Here is a 25402-nt window from a genome sequence, read left to right on the forward strand (position 1 = left end):
AACTTGTTTATGTAGTGGGTTATATTAATGGATTTTCATATATTTAACCATCCCTATATCCTTGGAATGAAAATATGTGATTTCATTCATGATGGATGTTTTTGATATTTTCCTGGATTTGGCTTGTGAGTATTTTGTTGAGTATTTTTGCATCAATATTCATAAGAGAAATTGGTCTGAAATTTGTTTCTTTGTTGAGTCTTCATGTGGTTTATGTAACAGGGTGACTATGGCTTCATAAAATGAATTTGGCAGTGTTCCTTCAATTTCTGTTTCATGGAATAGTTTGAGGAGTATTGGTATTAGATCTTTTTTGAAAGTCTGGTAGAATTCTGCACTAAAACCATCTGGCCCCAGACTTTTTCTGGATGAGAGACTATTAGTGACAGCTTCTATTTCTTTAGGGGTTATAGAGCTGTTTAAATAGTTTACCAGATCTTGATTTAACTTTGGTAAGTGGTATCTGTCTAGAAAATTGTCCATTTCATTAAGGTTTTTCTGATTTTGTGGAGCACTGGCTTTTGACCTAATGATTCTTTGAATTTCCTCAGTGTCTGTTGTTATCTCTCCATTTTCTGGTTTTGATTATTTGGATACTGTCTCTTTGTCTTTTGGTTAGTTTGACAAAGGGCTTGGCTATCTTGTTGATTTTCTCAAAGGACAAGCTCTTGGTTTTGCTGATTCTTTGACTTGTTTTCTTTGTTTCTTACTGATTGATTTCAGACCTGACTTTGGTCATTCCCTGCTTTCTTCTCCTCTTTGGTTTGCTTGCTTCTTTTTTTCTAGAGCTTTCAGGTATATTTTTAAATTTCTGCTATGAGAAACTTCTCATTTCTTTACAGATGTACTTAGTGTTTTGAACGTTCCTCCTAGGACTACTTTCATTGGGTTACCTGAATTTGAGCATATTATGCCTTCAGTTTCCTTGAAATCTAGAAAGTCTTTAATTTCTTCTCAGACCAAGATCATTGAGTAGAGAACTGTTCAATTACCATGAGTGTGTAGGCTTTCTGATAGTTCCATTGTTATTGAAGTCCAGCTTTAATCCATGGTGGTCTCATAAGATATGAAGAATTATTTTCATTTTCTGTGTCTTTTGAGGCTTGCTTCATAAATTACTATATGATCAATTTTGGAGAAGGAACCACAAGGTGCCAAGAAGAAAATATATTCTCTTGTGTTGGGTGAAATATCCTATAGATGTCTGTTAGGTTCACTTCATTCATAATGCTAGCTTTGTCTGAATAACCTGTCATTTGGTTAGAGTCGGGTGTTGAAATATCCCACTATTAATGTGTGGGCTTTGATGTGTCATTCAGCTTTAGCAATCTCTCTTTTTCAAATTTTGGTGCCCTTGTGTTTGGGGCATAGGTGTTTAGAATTGATATATCATCGTGGTAGAATTTTTTTCTTAGATGAATATGAAGTGTCCTCTGTCTCTTTTAATTTTGGTTAAAAATCTATTTTACTACATATTAGAATGGCTACTCTAGCTTGCTTCTTTGGTCCATTTGCTTAGAAAACTTTTTTCTAGTCCTTTACTCTGAGGTAATGTCTATCATTATTTCTGAAGTGTGTTTCTTGCATTCAGAAGAATGATGGATCCTGTTTTTACATCCTCTCTGTTAGTCTGTGTCTTTAGTACATTGATGTTGAGAGATACTAATGATCAATGATTGTTACTTCCTGTTATTTTGATGTTGATGGTGTGTGTGTGTGTGTGTGTGTGTGTGTGTGTGTGTTCCCATTTCCAAGACCTTCTAGCCTTTAGAGTCTCTGTTGAGAAGTCAGGTGTTATTCTGATAGGTCTGCCTTCATACGTCACATGACCTTCTTCCCTTGATGCTTTTAATATTCTTTCTTTGTTCTATAAGTTTTGTATTTTGATTATTATGTGACAGGAAGATTTTCTTTTCTGGTTCAGTCTAATTGGTGTTCTATAAGCTTCTTGTATGTTTATAGGCATCTCTTTCTTTACGTTGGGAATGTTTTCTTCTACAGTTTTGTTGAAAATATTTTCTGGGCCTTGTATTTGGGACTCCTCACCTTCTTCTATTTCTATTATTCTTAGGATAGGTATTTTCATGGTACCCCAGATTTGCTGAATATTTCATGTCAGAAATTTTTTAGATTTAATATTTTCTTTCTTTTAGTTTCTTCTATTGTATCTTCTAGGTCCGAGATTCTCTTTTCCATTTCCTTTATTCTGTTGGTGATGCTTGCATTTATTGTTTCTGTTCCTTTCCCTAGGTTTTCCATCTCCAGTATCCCCTTAGTTTGTGTTTCCATTGTTGCTTTTATTTCCACTTTAAGGTCTTACATAGTTATTTACTTCCTTTACCTGTTTAATGATATTTTCTATTTTCCTGCATGTATTTAAGGGATTTGTTTCTTCTTTAAAGATACTTACCTGTTTAATTGTGTTTTCCTCTATTTCTTTAAGGGATTTATTCATTTCATTTTTGAAGGCCTCTATCATCTTTAATAAGATTTGATTTAAGGTCATTTTCTTGTGCTTCAGTTCCAGGGCTTGCTGTAGTAGGTTTTCTGTGCTCTAAAGTCATCATATTGCCTTGGCTTTTGTTGATTTTGTTCTTTTGAGGACCTTTAGCCATCTGAATGGCTTTGGATCCTGGATGCTCCTGTTTTAGTATGTATTGGTAGGGGGGTTGACCTCAAAGGTCCTGGTATTGCAGACCTCTGATAGGTATCCTTGGGCTGCGTAGTTCCAGATCCACAGGTCTAGAGTGTTTAGGATCTGCAGGTCTGTTTGGTTCAGGAACTTCAGGTCTGATGAAGGTAAGCAGAGATGAAGGTGGTAAGAGAATGGAGGTCTCTCTAGGATAGAAGACTACTCAGGGCTGCCTGGCTTGCTCCACAGGACTCAACAAGCAGGGAAGATGAAAACCCCTCATATTAAACACTCAATATTTAGAATATTACTTAAACTAAGTCCAGATTACCTTGAGTACTGGCTTACATACAGTATCTTGAGTTTACTTTACCTGACTCTAGATGTGTGAAATAAAGTAAGAAATTGTCTACCATCTATTCATCCAAAATAAATAGAAAACATAAGGATCATCTCCCCTTTGCAAATTGTAACCACCTGTGATTGTAGCTTAATATTCTTCCTACACAATTTTGGGTATACAAAGATCTCTTCACATAATACAGCTATGCTCTTTTCTAACCCAAACTAGTAATAGTTTTGTCAATACCCTTATAGTAAAATTTCATGGATTTTCTATAAATCATATTTATAGCTCACTAAAAGCCACTTACTCAAATAGTTTCAAGATAACTTTTCTCTACCATCATGTCCAAACCATTTGTTTTGTTGAATGATACACAACTTATTAGAAGCCTTAATTTTCAGTGAGGACCATGTGTGTTCTATCTACATGTAGGTAAATGACCTTTTTATCTTTTTGAACAGCTTTCCTTGACACAACCTATAATATTTCTGAAAGAAAGCATTTTAATGTTATTTTTGAATCATGTATCTCTAATAATAACCTGGATTAGGTCTTTGCATGAATTCTGCTTCCTAATTTGAAGGTAGTTTACCACCTGGAGTTGTTGTTAATAAGAAACTCTTTCGGATTCTTAGTCCTGCATCAGTTTATACTAAGCTTCAATTTCTTCAGTTCTCTCATTTGGTTACAGGCAGCTAGAAGAAGCAAGTAGTCTTTTTAACACTTTGCTTAGCAACTCCTCTGGAAGCTTATGCAACTCTTTAGACGTTTTTACTCTCCATGTTACAATAGACAGAAGGTCTGCTGAAGGTCAAGGGCCCCCTTTCCACTTTTGGAACAGGGGTTCTAAAAGCAAGTGTATCAAAAACTGCCTTTAGATCCTTGTCACAGAAGTCATCATTGTCTGTGCATTTATTTCTATCCCAAAGGAAAGGAACTAAACTCTCCCCATATTCTAAATAGTTCATTGATTTGTTTAATTCTTCTAAGACAAGCTTTCCATATCCTTCAGAGTTTGTAAGCAAACTTTAGTCCCTTCTAGATATATCTCATGTCATAGCCTGAAGGTCAATAGGATATGTTTTAGGGTTAGGGACAGCATTGCTCAGTGATAATTCTAAAGTGTTTTTTATTTCTTCATTGAAGCATGACAATCCACTTCACACTCAAGTCAATGATTATGGGGGGTTTCCTTCATAGTTCTGATTGCTAAAGTTTGCTTTTACTGGGACGAGAGGAGATTTCAAATTAAAATTATTTATTCCCTGATGTAATGCTTGATAAACACATACATAGTATAAATTATAACCAGGTTAAGTGCATTTATCACACCTTTATGATCTAAACTCCTTGTCCTGGAATAACTTTCATCATCGTAATGAAATATTTGCCAAAACAACTTGGAGAGGAAAGGTTAATTTGGCATCTAGTTTATAGAGCATCATAGAGGGAATACAAGGCAGGAATTAAAGGCAGAAACCTTGAGGCACCAATTGAAGCAGAGACCATGGAGGAATCTCATTGCTTACTGCCCTGCTCCTAGGCTGAAAATCAGCTAGCTTTCTTACAGGCCAGGCCCATATGCCCAGGCGTGGTACTTCCAAAGTGGGCTGAGCCATCCTACATCAACTTATATAAAATAGATCAGTGATTTTAGGTTCTACATATGAGTATATTCTTTTTGGGTACTTTTCTGTGCTCAGTTTAACTTCACTTAAGAGACTCCAGTGTCACTAAAAGTAATGTAAAGGATAGGATTTTGTTCTTCTCTGTGTAAAATGTCAGACATTGTAAATATGCTCTGTATTTTACACATTGTCTTTAAAGTATATTTGGATTGTTCCTATTTCTTAGCTTTCGAAATAGTGCTGAAATAAACATGAGAATGTAGATGTCTCTTGCTATACCAATTTCATTTCTTGTGTGTGTGTATGTGTGCGTGTTTGTGTGTGCTTGACATACTGAATGAATGAATTTTCATTCCTTGGAATGATAATGGAGAACATTATATAATTTTGATTTGCATTTCCCTGGATGATGTTGGACTAAAGTGATGTTCGACTTTAGTGCAATACCTGATGATCATTTATTACTTTTTTTCAAGAAATGCCTAATTAATTATGTGGCCCATTTTATATCATATGATATGATATGATATGATTGATATGATATTATATTATATTACTTAGTTTATTGTTACTAAGTTCTTTTAGTTTTATGTTCTGGACGTTACCTTCATCTCAGATGAATATTTTGAAAATATAGTGATCTTCTAGGTTAATGTGTAACCTTAGCAATCATAAGATGACCGCTGAAAGACCTTGCTAGAATTGCATGCTTGGGATCTTCTGCTAGAAGGCTGTGGCAAACACTCCCTTCCTAGAATGGCCCAGAAAAACAAGCTTTACAAGAAAGCAAGGCAAATGCAGATAACGACCAAAAATGTTTCTGTTCCCTTTTCCTGTGACTAAGACCTCACCTCACCTGGGGCCTTCAGTGCTGCTTAGGAACTTTGGGAAGGTCATGAAACACTTGCCTCTCCAGAAGAGAGAGGCTAATCCCCATTTCTAAAGGGGGGAATGAAAAGGTCACTGTGGGCCACCAATGGGCTTAAACTAACTCATGTTATTACCAAAGTCTACTCTTTTTTTTTTTTTTTTTTTTTTTTTTTTTTTGGTTTTTCGAGACAGGGTTTCTCTGTGTAGTCCTGGCTGTCCTGGACCTCACTTTGTAGACCAGGCTAGCCTCGAACTCAGAAATCCGCCTGCCTCTGCCTCCCAAGTGCTGAGATTAAAGGCATGTGCCACCACACCCGGCCAAGGTCTACTCTTGAACTGTATAAAAAGGGTGTGCTTAGGAGATTTGGGGTTACCCCTGCCCAGATTTCAGGATGGCCCCAGTGCGCTGAATCAATAAACCTCTTACTTGTTGCATCGATCTCCATCTATGTGTTTCTGTAAGTGGAACATCCCTGACATAAGGCTCTTCGGATCTTACATTGTCTATTCACTTTGTTTGCTTCTTTTTCTGTACTATCTTAGTTAGAATTTTACTCCTCTGAACAGACACCATAACCAAGGGAAGTCTTATGACTGGTAGCAGTCCAGAAGCCATGGACAAACTGGGTTTACCAGAAAGGGTAGCTGGAAATGAAAAGGTGCTGGGGGTGGGGGATGGGAGGCGAGAGAAGAATAAAGCGAAGACACGGTTCTGATCAAGGCTTCAAGCTTAATATTCAGCACTGCATTCATATAGGGAGCGCCCACAAACCCATCCTTTGTTTCAGCTGGATTATGTTGCAAAGCAAGGTCAGCAGGCAGTCTATTCTTCCAAGTTCCTAGAGGAAGTTGCATTCCACCTATGTTGCTGCCAGCTGCTACATGAACTGGGTTCCTGAAAGAAAAGCTGGGTCTGTATGGGAGAGATAGCAAGAGAAGAATGAGACAAAGACAGTGTTTCTGATCAAGGACCAATGTTTACTTTTGGAGTATGAACTTAAAAGGGGGGCAAACCTATCCCCCACTATGCCAGGATCTCATGACTTGTCAGGATCTCCTTGCTTTGACAGGATCTTGTCAGGAAAACAAGCTCAGCCTCTCAGCCGGTAGTGTCAGTGGCGTCTTGGCGGAAGCTGCAGATGTGGTAGGACAATAGACTTTACCTAAGTTGGAAGACTCCACCCTAGGTGGGCTAGCCAGCTGTGGCATAAATCAGCCCACTCAAGGCTTGGGGAGGGCACACACCTAGGTCATTAAGGTCAAATGTGGCAAATGTTCAATGTCTATTCAGCCTGCTCAAGGCTGAAAAAACTGGCTCAAGGCTGGGAAGAGCACAAAGGACAACATTTAATTGGGGATGGCTTACAGGTTCAGAGAGGTTCAGTCCATTATCATCAAGGTAGGAACATCGTGCAGATAGAACTGAGAGTTCTACTTCTTCATCTGAAGGCTGCTAGTGGAAGACTCACTTCTGGGCAGCTAGAATGAGGATCATAAAGCTGATGCCCACAGTGACATGCCTACTACAAAAAGGTCATACCTCCTAATAATGTCACTCCCTGGGCCAAGCATATACAAACCATCACATTCTACTCCCTGGTTCCCATAAGCTTGTTCAAACACTTGAGTCTATGGGTGCCATACCTAAACATCCCATAATGCAAAATACATTTAGTTCAAATTCCAAAGACAAGGTCTCTTGTGAGATTCATCCAATCACTTAACTGTAATCACCAAAGCAAGACAGGAAATCAGCTGCACAAAGTCCAAACTCTGCATCTCCATGTATGATGTCAAAGTGGACTTCAGATCTCCAACTCCTTTTGCATCTCTGTTGACTGCAACAAATTTCTTTCTCCTGGGCTGGTTCCACTCCCTTTTAGCAGCTTTCCTCAGCAGATAGCCCATGCCTCTGGTATCTCAAAATTTTTGATGTCTCCAAGGCAGCTTCAGTGTTACAGCTTCTTTTTTGGGATTCACACATTATCTCCTGGGCTACTCTAATGAGCTGGTATCACTTCTCAAGGTCTGTCCTCTGTAGCACCCTATGTTCATATTGATCCACTCTACTGTCGCTGCTGTTCTTGGTGATTATCCCATGGTACTGACATATCCAATACACTAAGGTCTTCCAATAAAAGTAGGCCTCACCAATAATCCTTGGCTGACAACTACAACTGAGGCTGCACTTTCACCAGCAGCCTTCCATGGCTTCTCACAGTGTCAAACCTCAGCTGTCCTTCATGACCCTTTCATGCCTTCAAAAGCAGTACCACCTGGGTGACTCTTACACATTACCAAGACCAGCTGCAACACAAGGTACAACTATCTGTGAAATATAGCTTCTTTGTTGTCTCACAAAACACTTCCCAGAAGATGTCACCTTAATGATGGTGGTCCTTTCTTAATCACCACTAATTTCTTAGCTCCAGCTAACCAGCATCAATTGTCCCAGTAGTCTCCTCCTCTTGACTATAAAGCCAGAGCCACAAAACTGATGCTGCTGAGTTCTTCTGCTTGCAGGAGCTGGAACATTGTCCCTTTTGTTCTATTACATTATCACTGACTTCCTCTTTTCCAACTCCTTCACTGCTTAAGCTTGGCTGTCCTGGATTTTGGACCATAGATTGACCTTGAACTCAGAGATCTGCATGCCTATTTCCTAAACACTGGGATTAAAGGTGTGATCCACCAAACTTAGATTTAAGCTTTTCTTCACCTAGAACCTGCTTAGTCCTGGGATAGACTTGAATTTAAGAGATCTTTTAGGCTTTGTCTCCTGGAATTAAAGGTGTATACTAGCATGCCTGGATCTAAACTTAGCTGGGTAGGATCTTGCCCCCAAATCCCTTAATCTGTTATCTCCTTAATATGTTATCTCCTTAATGTTATCTCTAGAATCTAGAATCTCCTAGATTAAGGTCCATTTCACTTCCTGGTGCCCCTTTAATACTTGAACCATATATTTTATATTTTTTCTTTCTAAGCTTGCTATACTTGTTCAAACTGCTCTTCATGAGACTTAACCAGAGAACAATATCTCTGCTGGGCTTTTTTTGAGACGTTGTCAGTTCAATTAATATAAATCTCTTTACCTTAGAATCAGGAAAACTTTTCAGACAGGGGCAAAAACCAGCCACATTCTTCGCTAAAATACCATAAAAACAGTCTCAAGGCCACATTCTGAAATTCTTCTCCACTAAAACCTCTTGGACCAGGTCTGCACAGTTCAAATCACTCTCAGTAACAAGGTCTTCCATATTCCTACTAGGATAGCACATTAAGCCCCACTTAAAGCATTCCACTACTTTTCAAAGTCCCAAAATAGACATTTTTCCAAACAAAAGCATAGTCAGGTCTATCACAGCAATACCCCACTCCTGGTACCAACTTCTGTCTTCGTTAGAATTTTACTGCTGTCAACAGACACCCTGACCAAGACAAGTCTTATGAGAGACAACATTTACTTGTGACTGGATTATAGTTTCACAGGATCATTCCATGGTCATCAAGGCAGGAACATGGCAGGCATGGTGCAGGCAGAGCTGAGAGATCTACATTTTCATCTGAAGGCTGCTAGTGGAAGACTTACTTCAAGGCAGATAGGATGAGGATATTAAAGCCCATGACGAGAGTGACACACCTACTCCAACAAGGTCATACCTCTTAATAATGACCCTCCCTGGGCCAAGCATTTCAAACCATCACATGTACAGAACCTTGAGCCCGATATAATTCAATGCTCTGGTTTTTTGGCTTAGTTTTCTAGTTTGTTTATTTCTGTGCCTTGAGATTTCTACTCAAAAAGCCACTTCACATACCAATTACTTAAAATATCTTTTTCTGTGTTTTCTTCTACACGTTTTATTGTTAGGAGGTCTTACATTAATTATTTATTCCACATTAACTTAAATGTTGTAGCTAAAAAACATAGGGATACACTTTCAACCTTCTGACCATGGATACCAGTTTTCCTAGCACCATATAATGAAAAGCACGTTCGTACTTCAGTATGTATTCTGAGAATCTGTGTCTGCACAAATACCTACATGGCACCTCTCCATGAAGCCAAGCCAGCAGCTCTTTCTTCCAATTTGGGCTTAGATATTCTAACAGTAAGAATACCAAAAGAGAGTCTGACATAGTCCTGCATTTCATGGCCTTGTGTCAAAATTTATGGATCATGAATATATTTTCATTTTTCCCAAAAGAAAAAGAATTGTAATCCACTGCTGATGGTTGTGTTGCTAAAGAATTTAAAACCATACTTAAATATATTTACAGTCTTTTTCTCATTCTTCACTTTATGGCTGTATGAAGACATTATACTTTTTTTTATTTAAAAAAAAAATCATACACTTCCTGTGGGCATGCTTGGAGAGGGGGCAGAGGGTTGTATTTGTGGATGCTTGTGTGTGAAGACCAAAGAACAAACTCAGGTATCATTCCCCAGATGGCATCCATCTTCTTCTTTTGAGACAAAGTTCCTTGCTTGTGTAGAATTGGCTATGTAGGCTAAATTAGCTGGCCAGTGAGACTCATGAATCTTCTGTCTCATTTTTCCTCGGTGTTGTGATTACAAATGTGGACCAACATTTTTGGCTTCCTATAAAGGTGAGTTTCATAGTTTAAACTCAGCTTCTCATGCTTATAAAGCAAGAAATTTACAAACTAAGATAGATTCTCAGCCCAAAAGTTTATAAATTAAAGTTAGATTGAAAAAAAGAGAAATCAAAGAAGAAAATTAGAATTTTAACTTAAGTACTAATAACATACCACAGAAGCATAACTATATTCAGACAACTACATCAGAACACTAATTAAGAAATGTAATGTCAGTGAGGTAAAAATGTGAAAACACATAAAAATGTCAGTTAAATCAGTGTATATGTGAAATTATCTAAGCAGGGTGATGATATTTTATAAAATTTCTGAGACCGAAGAAAGGGTTATCACTTGGTTCATTGCCATCTTTACTAAGACCCATAATAATTTTAGATATCTTAAGAAGGAAGTAAACATGTTCTCTTCTTTATGTTTGACTTCAGACAGGGAAGGAAGGAGTAACAATTATGAAGGGATGATTTTAAGCTCTGACAAACATACTCTTTGTGTATTTTCCCATCATAAAAAGTGTTAATGGAACACTGAAAAAAAATCCATCTAGAGGCATTTATGTTCTCGAAAATTCTATCTATAGCTTAAAGTACTCAGCGATTATATAAGTATATAATGATGAAAGAAAGAATTAAAGCCATAACGGCTTATGGCAAAATTCTCTATAATCAGTTCTGTAGAGTCCATCTCAAAAATATGTTCAGCAATGACTCAAAAGGGTCTAAGAATCCCTGTCCATCCAATGTCTTAGAAAATGCCAGAATCAACTTGATCTCCTGATTAAATGGCAGGTAGTTCAGTGATTTTAGGTCATTTGTTTTAACAACCCACTAACACATATTTCTTTAATAATATGGCAAAATAGTTTAGTAGGGAGGCACTATTGAAATAGATTGTGTTGTAGAGGCATAGTTTTGTTGCAAATGCATAGTATGGTTTGAGAAAAAAAATTGCAGAAAATGGGATATTCTAAAATCAAGTTCATCTCCTTAATGTCACAAACAGGCTGTGTCATTAGCTATTTTTGTCATTTTTCAATACTTTTTTTTTTCACTAAGGACTTGGGAGATTGAAAGATGAATAAAACATTCATTTCTTTGAAAACCCAGAGGCTAATATGAAAACATGATATTGATATTAACAAAAACTATAATAAAGACAAAAGGCAGTAAGTGCCACCTGCCATTATTTAAGCAAATAGTTCTAACTGTAGTGCATTATAAACTGACATCATAACAAACACTACTTCCAATTTTCCAATTTTTAACCATAAATAGCTGCTCATATCACACTTTGAGTCCTAATGGGTGTTTTCTGTAACTGAAATCAGTATCCAAAGCCTGAAAAATGTTTTTTTGTGTCAGAGGTATAAACATCTGGGAAATGTAGTTTAGATGTTGAAAAATGGATATTTTGTTGGCTTAGGGAAAAATGGGAATGAGTATTCGAAAATAGGAACAATTGAACACAATTGGGATGAAATGGTGCAGAAAATCGAGTATGCTGTGGTTTCTATAACCAACCAAAATGTACAAGAAAATGATAGAGTTCCTCACAGAAGGTGTTTATATTAAAGACACAAACATTACTGCGTGTCTGAAAGGTGCTAGGCACTACATTGTGTGTTTCTCGTTGCATATTATAAATGAGCTTTCACAGTAAAACTATATAGTGAGTATTGTCAGAAATCAGAGACAGAAATTGGGGAGGGGTGGTAGTCAAATAACTTCTGAGGACAAAATCTGGCAAACAATCTAGTGTGGAAATAGGCAGAGTCAGCTAATAACAGAACAAATATGTGCATGGATTTAGAAATATGACATCTTGAATTATTGGTTTATAAAAGCTAAATAAATAATAAATTACCAACTGCAAGAAGAATGAGCTACCATCAAACATGCAAATTGAAGATCCACATAGTATACTGTCAGACAGCACCCTTCCTAGGAGGGTGAGCAAAACTGTAGTCACAGCACAGCCTTAATAAGTCCATTCTTCATAGGGAAAGACCAAAGCATCATGGGAGAATTAACTTAAACAATGTATGCCACATACCTAGAAGGTTTCATGTAAGGTTTCAATAATTGTATCAGATTTGTTCTCCTGCTTAAAGAAGACCATAATAATCCCAGAACACAATGTTCCTTATTGTTTTAATGTCTTATATTCTTATTCAAAGCAGAGAATTATTTAATTACTTCTAAAATAAAATTTCCCAAGAAGGTTAAATAAGAAAAAACCTTTCCAGTTCCAACTAGAGAAGAATGATTCCACTAACTTAAAAAATCACTCGGCAATATAAACCTTGATGCTTGTATCCACATTCATTTTTCTTCAGTGAAAATAAAAAAAAGTATTATCCACTTGTGAAGTCTTTGAACTACAATAGTAACTGTCCTGGAAAGACATGTCCACTGGTACAATAGCATAGAGAACGTCATGGGAGTAACCAACCACTTTCTGATTGGATTGAAGTTTCTCTCAATACGACAAATACTGTACCCGAAACCATTATCAGGCTAAGAACAGATGGCTATACAGGTCATAGGCCCTTGGAGAGAAATTACTGCTGTTATTTCGCTAAATGAACACAGTGCTAAACTGACTCTTAATGTCTTAGCATTATACCTATAAACATGTCTCAACCCTCATTTGAGAAGCTTCTGTTTGCAGTAGATGGTGATTAACACAAAGGTCCACAACTGGGGAAGGCACAAAAAATAAGAGAAAAGAAGATGCTCAGCTTTAAAGACAGCATCTGTATTTCACTGTTTCTTCCCAAGATTCAAAGTGACATACAGAAGGTGGTAGATGACCACAAGGAATTAGTGCCTTCTGGACATAGCAGAGCAGTTGCATACATGCTCTCATAGCAGTTCCCATAGTATACACAATATGTGAACAAGCTCAAGCCATACTAAATCCAGTCATGGAGAGGGGAGCAAAACCCCATCCCTAGCCACAGAGCTATTGAAATTCGTTAGCTGCTGAAAGAGGGAAAGACAATATTTTCTCAGAATATAGATCCTAGGAAATCTATCACTCCCCAGTGGAAGACCATATATTCAAGAATGTTTTGACAACATAAACTCTCCTTGATAGAAGAAAAGAAAAGTAATACACAAAGTTGGGTGGATACAAAATGGGGGTTGATCTTGGAAAAAAATGGGAGAGAAATTAAGAATGATCAAAATACACTCTACAAAATTATTTAAAAAGCTAAAGAAAAACAAATAAAGGCAAAACATAAACTAAAAAATAATCTTTAAAAATTGATCTTCCTCCTTAAGTTCTTAAAATGTTCATGTACAAGTGAAGGCACCATGAGAAGATTCATCTGGCAATCTAGGGGAAAAAAAGAAAAACAAAAAGAATAGATATACCACACTCCCTCAGCTCCACTCAGAAAGAGTGTTTTCCCATTACATTGTTCTCAGCTGATATTAGGGGGACACCAGCCTGGCCACCCTCGCTCAGACACATGTGTTTGTCTGTGTGGAGTATTTTAAGTGTGAGCAGCAAAAGAGTTGTTATACCAACCACTGCTATTCCAATAAAACTTCAGCCTTCTGCATCACTGACTCCAGCTGTTTCTGTTAAGGGAGAAGCTGTAATCATTTTAAGTAATTTTTACATGAATTCATGAATCTGGTAGGTTTGTTATCCTTTTGCTCAATCTAATTGACTATGAACATGACCTTCAGATCTTATTTTAAATCTTAAACTGAAATATATTTTTTAAGATCACTGCAATCTAAAATAAAAATTATGTGAGAAGCACCATAGGAAAAATAAGAGAGTGCAGGCAAACACCTATGTAGCCATATTATCACTAGTCAGTATATGTCACTGACTTTGAAAAGCAAGCAAGTTGCAATGCTATTATGACAGATATCCAGCACATGTAATCCATTTTAACCAAATATCTATTGAAAGAGCAAAGTATGATCACTACCTAAGAGAAACTCATTATGACATAGAGGTTCTAAATGAAAGTTGGCTTCTGGAATGCCTAAGCCAGTGACTCCCTTCTGTCTGTAGCCATGGCCTTCTGTTAATTGCCATCAGAATTTGAACAACCAGTAGAGTGATAATTCCATGGGTTCTGAAGGTTATTAGAAGAGCATAATTATTGAATAAGTCACAAAAGAAGAAGTGAGAGTCATAAGATCTTTTTGCAGTCATCTTCTGGAGAAAGTCTAGCTGTTCCTGTTCTTTTTGTTGTTGTTGTTGTTGTTTGCTTGTTTGTTTGTTTGTTTTGAATGTGTCTTAAAAATTTGGTATTATAATTATAGAATTCCGCCCTTCCCTTTCTTCCCACCAATCCTCCCATGTACCACCTTCTTGCTTTCTTCAAATGTACTGCCTTTTTCTTTAATTGCTACATGTGTGTCTCTGTCTCTCTCACATGTGTGCTAGCTCTTTCTCCTCTCTCTCTCTCTCTGTCTCTGTCTCTCTCTCTCTCTCTGTGTGTGTGTGTGTGTGTGTCTAAATACATAAATGTAACCTGCTCATTCCGTATAGGGTTACATACATGTATTCAGAGCAGACCCTTTGGCATTGGAAACCCAACTGGTGGGTTTTTCCTGAAGAAGACAACTTTTCTCAGTATTAATATTCCTTCGTTGTTTGTAGTTCTTCACTTAGGGTTAAAAACTTGTGAGCATCTTTTTTTTTTTTTTTTTCCATTTTTTATTAGGTATTTAGCTCATTTACATTTCCAATGCTATACCAAAAGTCCCCCTTACCCACCCACCCCCACTCCCCTACCCACCCACTCCCCCCCTTTGGCCCTGGCGTTCCCCTGTACCGGGGCACACAAAGTCTGCGTGTCCAATGGGCCTCTCTTTCCAGTGATGGCCGACTAGGCCATCTTTTGATACATATGCAGCTAGAGTCAAGAGCTCAGGGGTACTGGTTAGTTCATAATGTTGTTCCACCTATAGGGTTGAAGATCCCTTTAGCTCCTTGGGTACTTTCTCTAGCTCCTCCATTGGGAGCCCTGTGATCCATCCATTAGCTGACTGTGAGCATCCACTTCTGTGTTTGCTAGGCCCCGGCATAGTCTCACAAGAGACAGCTACATCTGGGTCCTTTCGATAAAATCTTGCTAGTATATGCAATGGTGTCAGCGTTTGGATGCTGATTATGGGGTGGATCCCTGGCTATGGCAGTCTCTACATGGTCCATCCTTTCATCTCAGCTCCAAACTTTGTTTCTGTAACTCCTTCCATGGGTGTTTTGTTCCCGCTTCTAAGGAGGGGCATAGTGTCCACACTTCAGTCTTCATTTTTCTTGAGTTTCATATGTTTAGGAAATTGTATCTTATATCGTGGGTATCCTAGGTTTTGGGCTAGTATCCACTTATCAGTGAGTACATATTGTGTGAGTTCCTTTGTGATTGTGTTACCTCACTCAGGATGATGCTCTCCAGGTCCATCCATTTGGCTAGGAATTTCATAAATTCATTCTTTTTAATAGCTGAGTAGTACTCCATTGTGTAGATGTACCACATTTTCTGTATCCATTCCTCTGTTGAGGGGCATCTGGGTTCTTTCCAGTTTCTGGCTATTATAAATAAGGCTGCTATGAACATAGTGGAGCATGTGTCCTTCTTACCAGTTGGGGCTTCTTCTGGATATATGCCCAGGAGAGGTATTGCTGGATCCTCCGGTAGTACTATGTCCAATTTTCTGAGGAACCGCCAGACTGATTTCCAGAGTGGTTGTACAAGCCTGCAATCCCACCAACAATGGAGGAGTGTTCCTCTTTCTCCACATCCTCGCCAGCATCTGCTGTCACCTGAATTTTTGATCTTAGCCATTCTCACTGGTGTGAGGTGGAATCTCAGGGTTGTTTTGATTTGCATTTCCCTGATGATTAAGGATGTTGAACATTTTTTCAGGTGCTTCTCTGCCATTCGGTATTCCTCAGGTGAGAATTCTTTGTTCAGTTCTGAGCCCCATTTTTTAATGGGGTTATTTGATTTTCTGAGGTCCACCTTCTTGAGTTCTTTATATATGTTGGATATTAGTCCCCTATCTGATTTAGGATAGGTAAAGATCCTTTCCCAGTCTGTTGGTGGTCTTTTTGTCTTATAGACAGTGTCTTTTGCCTTGCAGAAACTTTGGAGTTTCATTAGGTCCCATTTGTCAATTCTCGATCTTACAGCACAAGCCATTGCTGTTCTGTTCAGGAATTTTTCCCCTGTGCCCATATCTTCAAGGCTTTTCCCCACTTTCTCCTCTATAAGTTTCAGTGTCTCTGGTTTTATGTGAAGTTCCTTGATCCACTTAGATTTGACCTTAGTACAAGGAGATAAGTATGGATCGATTCGCATTCTTCTACATGATAACAACCAGTTGTGCCAGCACCAATTGTTGAAAATGCTGTCTTTCTTCCACTGGATGGTTTTGGCTCCCTTGTCGAAGATCAAGTGACCATAGGTGTGTGGGTTCATTTCTGGGTCTTCAATTCTATTCCATTGGTCCACTTGTCTGTCTCTATACCAGTACCATGCAGTTTTTATCACAATTGCTCTGTAGTAAAGCTTTAGGTCAGGCATGGTGATTCCACCAGAGGTTCTTTTATCCTTGAGAAGAGTTTTTGCTATCCTCGGTTTTTTGTTATTCCAGATGAATTTGCAAATTGCTCCTTCTAATTCGTTGAAGAATTGAGTTGGAATTTTAATGGGGATTGCATTGAATCTGTAGATTGCTTTTGGCAAGATAGCCATTTTTACAATGTTGGTCCTGCCAATCCATGAGCATGGGAGATCTTTCCATCTTCTGAGATCTTCTTTAATTTCTTTCTTCAGGGACTTGAAGTTTTTATCATACAGATCTTTCACTTCCTTCGTTAGAGTCACGCCGAGATATTTTATATTATTTGTGGCTATTGAGAAGGGTGTTGTTTCCCTAATTTCTTTCTCAGCCTGTTTATTCTTTGTGTAGAGAAAGGCCATTGACTTGTTTGAGTTAATTTTATATCCAGCTACTTCACCGAAGCTGTTTATCAGGTTTAGGAGTTCTCTGTTGGAATTTTTAGGGTCACTTATATATACTATCATATCATCTGCAAAAAGTGATATTTTGACTTCCTCTTTTCCAATTTGTATCCCCTTGATCTCCTTTTGTTGTCGAATTGCTCTGGCTAATACTTCAAGTACTATGTTGAAAAGGTAGGGAGAAAGTGGGCAGCCTTGTCTAGTCCCTGATTTTAGTGGGATTGTGAGCATCTTTTTTCTCACTGAAAGACTATTTGTGTCATCTTTGTTTAGATCCTGTTTAGGCAGTCATGTTGCTGAGACTTGCTGAATTTCTTTCTTTTTCCTTTTTCCCATTTTTTATTGGTTATTTTATTTATTTACATTTCAAATGTTATCCTCCTTCACAGTTTCTCCTCCACAAACCCCCATCGCCTCCCTCTCCCCCGCTGCCTTTATGAAAATGATGCCCAACCCCCCAGCCCATTTCTGCCTCAGTGCTCTAGAATTTCCCTACCTTTGGTCATTGAGCATCCACAGGACCAAGAGGCTCCCCTTCCAGTGACTCTCAATAAGGCATCCTCAGCTGCATATGCAGCTGGTGCCATGGGTCCCTCCAAGTGTATTCCTTGGTTGGAGTTTTAGTCTTTGGGAGCTCAGGAGGGAGGGGGTGTCTGGTTGGTTGATATTATTCTTCTTCCTATGGGGTTACAAACCCCTTCAGCTCCCACAGTCCTTGTCATACTTTCTCCCATTGGGGTCCTGGCACTCAGTATGATGGTTGGCTATGAGCATTCGCATCCGTATTGGTCAGGCTCTAGGTAGAGCCTCTCAGGGGACAGCTATACCAGGCTCCTGTCACATTGCTGACATTTCTAGAAGACACAGTTTCATAGCAAATGCTATCATCCTATCATCTTCCTGCCCTGTCTTCTGCAATGATCCCCGAGCTTAAGGTACAGGAGTTGTGTTATAGATATATTGTAATGGTCAGAAAATTGCTGCAGGAAGACCCCAGGCTCAGATAGTATGCAAAAACAAAGAGCATTTATTCTGCAGAAACAACCAGCATATGGGGGTCAACCATTCTCTAAAATGGCCACCTCAGACAAAGACATGCATACCTTCTTATATGGAACAGGCGTAACTCTCTAGAAAGATTGGGCAACCTAAAAATTCATTGGTGGGTGCTAGGGGCATCATACGTGGTCAGTGGTCTGCATTCCTATATCATGAACATGTAACTATATGATGAAATAGGACTGCCCAGCATAGATGGCCCATTCAGAGATATTTCACAATTTTTGTAGTTACCTCAGGCTGTTCTTTGGGAAGGGATTTTATGATCTTGGTCTGGATTTTATTGTCTGTCCCTAGAGCTGGTATCTTATAGCTTAGTTTCTGGGACTTATGGTCTATTCCTGAAGCTGGTGCCTTATGGCCTTTTTTTGAAATCAGGCCTGGTCCTTAAGTGGAGATAAATGGGGTCCTTAAATGGAGAAAATGGGGTTTATGTTGCTCTTTCAATATCAGTCAAAAATGGGATCCACGATTCTTCATTGTGATTGGTTGTGATTTTCTGTAATGTTCTCTATCATGAAGATAAGTTTCCTTAGTGGGATGGTGAGGACTATACATATTTGTGGATATAAAGATAAATATTTCTAATATACTTAGGGATTATTTTGATTCTGTCAAATGTCAGTAGTAGATTCCCCTTTAGGATATGACTTCATTCATCCTGAACAGTTGACTTGGTTTCCAGTACCAGTCAAAATTTCTTTCTAATTGAGTGGGTTGAACACAATTAGAGAGGTGTTTGTTACAGTCAAGGTATGTGTGCCTCTATCACACCCTTAGATCATCGCTGCTCTATTCAGAATAATGAGGAAATTGAAACAACTTAAATACCCTTCAACTAGTGAATGACTAATAAAATGGGGTGATTACACACTATAAAATACAATTCTTCTGTTAAGAAAAAAAGTGGATTGTAAAAAATATAGGTAAATTGATGAAACTTAAACCAAAAAAAGAAGGAAAGAAAGAAAGAAAGGAAGGAAGGAAGGAAGGAAGGAAGGAAGGAAGGAAGGAAGGAAGGAAGGAAGGAAGGAATCATATTAAGTGAGGTAATCCAGACCTAGAATGACAGGTATCTTATGGTCTCTCTCATCTGTGGCTCCTAATCAGACGTGCATACATAACCTACCTGATGTCTTGATCTTTCCTTTTTATTTATTTTTTTTCTTTTTTTTATATTTTAAATTATATAATTTTATTGGAATAATATTTTTTTAAATTAGGTATTTTCCTCGTTTACATTTTCAATGCTATCCCAGAGGTCCCCCATACCCACCCCCCCAATCCCCTACCCACCCACTCCCCCTTTTTGGCCCTGGCGTTCCCCTGTACTGGGGCATATAAAGTTTGCAAGTCCAATGGGCCTCTCTTTGCAGTGATGACCTACTAGGCCATCCTTTGATACATATGCAGCTAGAGACAAGAGCTACGGGGTACTGGTTAGTTCATATTGTTGTTCCACCTATAGGGTTGCAGTTCCCTTTAGCTCCTTGGGTAATTTCTCTAGCTCCTGATCTTTCCTTTTTAAATGACTGCTGCTGAACAAGGGAAGGCTTTTCTCTTCATGAGTTTTATCAACAGAAATTATAAAGACTATTCTCATGATTAGATTGCTTACTTATTTTCCCAATTTAGTAATACTTTAGTGTTTTTGTTATTTTGTGGACACACACTGATCAAAAGCACCTTGGGGAGTAAAGGATTTATTTCGTCTTAGAACTTTCAGGTCACTCTCTACCACTGAAGAAGGTCAGAACAGGAACTTAAAGCAGGACTCTAGAGACAAGCAAATGGCATGGAGGAGATCTGATTACTGGCTAGCACTTTAAGGCTTAATCAGCCTGATTTCTTATATATATATTCCAGGACCAACTGCCTAGGGACATGACAGCCCACAAGTGGCTGGGCCTTCCCGCATGAATCATTAATCAAGAAAATGCCACATAGACTGGCCCACATGCCAATCTGGAAGGGCATTTTCTCACTTGAAGTTCCTCTTCCCAGATAAGTTGAGCTTGTTTCTTGTGAAAATGAGAATTAGGTTCCAATACTGAAAATCTTCCAAGATCTCACATGATGTTTGACAAAAAAAAAAAAAAAAGCCAAAAGATTGCTTATTAAAGTTTTCACAGAAAAGAAAAAGACTACATATATAGTGATTGTTTAAACCTTGCTGATTTTTGGCAGATATGATGGTACTCTACATTAAATTTGCTTACCATAATTTATTAGCTTGGGACTCAAAATCAATATTAACTACTTAGGTTTTAAATTTTGTTTCTTTTGATTTCTCATATGATCATCAGATTCCCACAGGCTTCTCTGTTAGTTTTTTAATACCAATAATTTTACCCGCCATGGTGCCGGTTACCCACAGTCAATCATAGCCTGAAAATGTTAAATGCAATTTTCCAGAAATATGCAATAACTTTAAAATAATGTTAGTAAAGTATATAGTACCATGCATATAGTAAGTTACATTGCAGATATATATGCTCTAAATTACAGTAAATGGTTTTATTAAAGTATATTTAGTAAAGCATATTGTAATTTTTCTATTTAATGGTTTGCAACTACTGTTAATCTCCTCTTATGACTTATTTACAAATGGAACTTTGTAAAAGTGGTTTCAGAGAATTACGGAAGGGCTATTATATTACGAAATTTTCTCCAGCCCTTCTAAATAATGTTGGAAGGTACGTGGAGAAAAGACACCAAGTTCTTCTAACTACCTAGTGGGAACATCAGTAAATCCCATCAGCCTATGAGCCCTGCTTCACTGCTGCGCTGCTATAGAACAAGGACACAGTGTGCTACAACAATGCTGTAAAATCTGCAAGGAGGTCCTTGAGAGTGTTGCATGCAAGCACCTCTGAGGTTCCTCATCAAAGGCTAAAGATCAGACTTTCAGATCAAGAGGTAGTGGGAGTTACAGGTGCATTCTGGCTGAGATGCAAGGCAGAGTTGACTCTAATCCCTCTTGAGCCCACTCAGATTTACACTGAGACCAGAGTAGAAGCTGCTTCTCTCACAGTAAAGTCCTTTCTAACATGTTGGCATAGTTTATCACCAACTAAATTCTGATTTGACCTAGACAAATTGGCTTTCTTTACTTCTAACCTGACACCTAAGAAAAATTCTGAATTCATTACTGTAATTCCCAAAAATATACTCTAGATACCATGGAGTATGTGCACAGCCATCCACTGGACAGAGCACAGGGTCCCCAGTGAAGGAGCTAGAGAAAGGACCCAAGGAGCTGAAGGGGTTTGCAGCCCCATAGGAGGAACAACAATATGAACTGACCAGTACCCCCAGAGCTCCCTGGGACTAAACCACCAACCAAAGAAAACACATGGTGGGACTCACGGCTCTAGCTGCATGTGTAGCAGAGAACAGCCTAGTTGGTCATCAATGAGAGGAGAGGCCTTGGTTCTGTGAAGGTTCTATGCTCCAGTATAGGGGAATGCCAGGATGGGAATGGGAGTGGGTGGGTTGGGGAGTGGAGGAGGGTAGAGGGGATAGGGGATTTTCAGAGAGGAAACTAGGAAAGGGGATAACATTTGAAATGTAAATAAAGAAAATATCTAATAAAAAAGATTTATCAAAAACAGTGGGATATTCATGTTTAAGAAGAATCACTTGAATTTTCCCATAATGTGGGAGATAAATGCCAGGATTAGTTGTCATTTCCATTTTTTTACAGATAAAGGGAGGTAAATACTAACTTAGGTCTTGTAGATCAAAGGACTATGGTAAGCATTTTAGCTGGCATGTCAAATTCTGTGAATCCTGTGTATTTGCCTAAAAGAGTGGTGCATAAACAACAAATACAAAACGAATTTATAAAAAAAAATTATGGGGAAAAATGGTCTCAAAGCAACCATTGAGTATAGAGCAGGTAGAATTGTTAGACAAGAAAACAATGTTCCTTGATCTTCTACCATTTCTGCTGCTCATTTTTCTATAACTTAGAAAACTGTCAGAGAACACTGAGATCTGTTGAAAAGACAGAGAAGGGTGGTAGAGTGTGAAAAAAAATTCAGAGATGCTCATTCAATTCTGGAGTGAGTCACCATCATACAGTAACCCTTTAATAAGCTAGCTTTCCACTATGCAGTGTCACTTCCCCAACTCCAAAGACTGATACATATGAGCACCATTAGCCCATAGAAAAGATTGGGGAGTAAATGCCACGCCCTTTTCTAACAACAGTGCAGTGGGGGAATAGGTCCTGTGTTGCAGTCTGATTTTCCTCAGGTGTTTCCTCCTCCACAAGCTGCTTGGTGTTGAAATGATGTCATTTTCCCTGAAAGCATTTGGTAAATGTTCTTCAAGTCTAGGAGGCTGCAATTTAACAAATGGCTTCTCACACAAACTAGAAGTATGATATAGAATGATTGACAACTGTGCCAACATTGGAAAAACAGTGACAAGCTCTAAAATATCCAGGAGCTGAGAACAGGACCAGAGTTAATTATCAGCGCTGGATATTGTGGTATATTTTGGCAATATAAAATATCTCTCCTTTTGTTATACTTCTTATGAAGATTTTCTAACATGTCATTAAACAAAAGAATTGGTCCCAAAGAACCGTGTATTAAGATAACAATAGAATCAAAATAAATTATGGTCAGATAATAGTCTACTACTGTTTGATAAAAGACTTGGGTTCTAAAACTTCAAAAATCACAAAGCCATGGTCAAGATGTTTATTTAGGAGTGATGGCTTCTATTACAATAGTTTTGTTTTTGTTATAGTCAGAATATGCCAGGATTAAAATTATTCTGCCTTATTCCAGACATACCCGACTAAAGAAAACTCAGCCACAGTGCACCTTAGCATGCTTATCACCTGTTCACATACTTACTGAAGTCCGTTCACGCTGTTTCTCAAGTTCCATTCCCAGTACTCTGTAAAACAAGACTTCAGTTGCTGACATTGTGAGAAAATGACCTGAACTGGTCTTTGTCACTATTATATTTTGAAAAGTCTTCTTCCAGGTTGAAATCCTGTGCCTGTCTCCTCAGGACTAACTTGCTTTCTTAGAAATGCCATTAAAGATGATTAAAGGCCACCTTCATTTCCATTGCTATGAATGTTTTTGTGTCCTTCTATATAGTCCCAGATGTGTCACTGTATGGAGGGGTGTAAATATACTATCTTGTTAAAGCTGGAGTCATGTTCTCACTGTACACTAGAATAGTCCCCTTGTTCTGTCATTTGTCTCTACTCTAGTCCATGTGCCAATGAAAATGTTACTGCTTGCTTTCAACAAACCCTCCAAGAGGATCTGCCCAGCTGTTCCTTTTTTGTCTCTTCAGTTCTTACAGTCTTAAGAGCAAGTCTCTATTGAAGGGCTCCTGGGTGAATGGACCTTCTCTCTTATTCCATTAATGCTGTACTTAGTCCCAGTATGTAAACAACCCAGGCTTCCAAACCATCCAATTTCCAATAGACCTGATATTATTATTAGGAGCTAAGTATCACATAAGATCAGAGTGATCTGAATATGAATGAGGCAGAGATTCAAACAAAAAGACACTTACCATCAAGTTGGTCAGACAGACAATCAGACAAATTACACAACACAACTCTTCCAGGGAGTACTGAATTAAATAGAAGCCAAGTCCCTGGATTTGGCATTTAGATCCTGATAAAGACATCCTTAAAGAGAGCAGTTGAAAAAAGAAGATGAAGCCACATTACATTTGTAATAATTCAGAGATTATTATAGGAGACAATGAACCACTTTGTTTAAAAAAAATTCATGAAAATTGGTAAACATTGGATGGTAGTTACTAGAATGTCAGGTGTCAAGAGAACGTTTATTTCTTCCTGTAAAAGATGAGTGAATTTTGATCTATTTATGGGCTATACTGAAGGAAAGTTATGCCTTGACTTGCAGAGGTTTGATTTGTAAAGTTTTTAAGTCAGCTTTTAAAATGAAAATACAACCAAGGAGAATAGGCTCTTAGTAAAATCTGTCAGTTGTCAGTTAACACCTTAGCAGGGCACAGGATGCTGCGAGATGCCAAGAACAGACAGGAGAACGCTGCTCCTGACGAGGTGGGAGAGCACCCAATATCCGCTGCTTCACAGTTGCGCCTGGGAGTCAGCCAGAGAATCCCAGCTGGTCCTGCTTCGACAATCTTCCTCTCCTCCAATCGCCTGGAAGAGAGAAACACAAACAGGTCTCTGCACATTACCCTTCGCTCACTGAAGATCAGTGTGCAAGTAAATAAGGATATAGATTACAGAAGCAAACTGAGAGTTACATAAGTGTACATTTGATTATCCAACTAGTACCGAAAGAACACATCTTATTGAAATGTGGTTTTAATAAAAGAGGAGGCCACCATCCATCTTTATTTCTACCCAATACGTCTCCTCAACCCCCCTCTCACTCCCCCCACAACAAGCCTTCAGTGTTACTTATGAGCATAATGAGGAACTTTCCATATTTGTTCTACGTGTTTTAAACAAAAACACATACAATGTAATCCAGTAGTCTACTTCCATAGACTAAGACACACTCCTGACCAGTAATCAGATTTGGGGGTTTGCCACGAATCCTTAATAATAGAAATAATAATGATGATGACTGCTATTGCTATTAATAATAATAGCTAACATGTACTAAACACTTGCTATGTTTGAAATAGGACAGGAAGTACTTTATCATTAGTTTAGTTTTACAAGTAATAATTATTTAAATGCATTATTATAATTAGAAGAGAAAAAGCACAAATAAAAGATTCTGAAATGAATCCTCTTAATCTCCAAGCCCTTCTTTGACATGACCATTGTTCTCAGTAAGAGAGATACCCTTCTAGGCATGTCCTCAATGTACCTATAACAACATGCAAAACCCAAGTTTTCTGGTTAACTCCTGTCTCATGTTTTGTCATTCCGGTCTCTCCATTTCCTGCCTGAAAAACTCTTCAACCTTTCTAATATGTGCATAGAAGGCATGCTAATCCATCCTGTGGTCAGATCCATATCACAGGTCAGCCAGCAAGTTGTGATGTTTCTTCTAATGACCACAGGAGACAGAGCACTCAGATCTTCCTCTTTGACTGGGGCATGCTCTATTCTCCTACGTCCTCACACTGTATTCACCCACATGTGTCTCTGAGCTTATATTTTCTCTTTTATAGGGTTTTTTTCCCCAAAATGAAGATGTTATTCATATTGGAAAAATATTGAACTCTTAAAGACCTCACTTTGATTTACTTACCTC

The 25402-nt window shown here is 38.3% G+C and overlaps 1 long non-coding RNA gene across 1 annotated transcript in view; it reads right to left on the reverse strand.

The window, feature by feature from the left end:
* Nucleotides 1-22856: 22856 nt before the first annotated feature.
* Gm13481 (predicted gene 13481) overlaps nucleotides 22857-25402 on the reverse strand; it is a 395046-nt gene continuing 392500 nt past the window's right edge. Inside the window, exon 6 of the long non-coding RNA NR_166463.1 lies at nucleotides 22857-24330. This is a non-coding gene — a long non-coding RNA (predicted gene 13481). The remainder of the gene's footprint in view (nucleotides 24331-25402) is intronic.

Source organism: Mus musculus, chromosome 2, assembly GCF_000001635.26.
Source record: "Mus musculus strain C57BL/6J chromosome 2, GRCm38.p6 C57BL/6J".
NCBI lineage: Eukaryota > Metazoa > Chordata > Mammalia > Rodentia > Muridae > Mus > Mus musculus.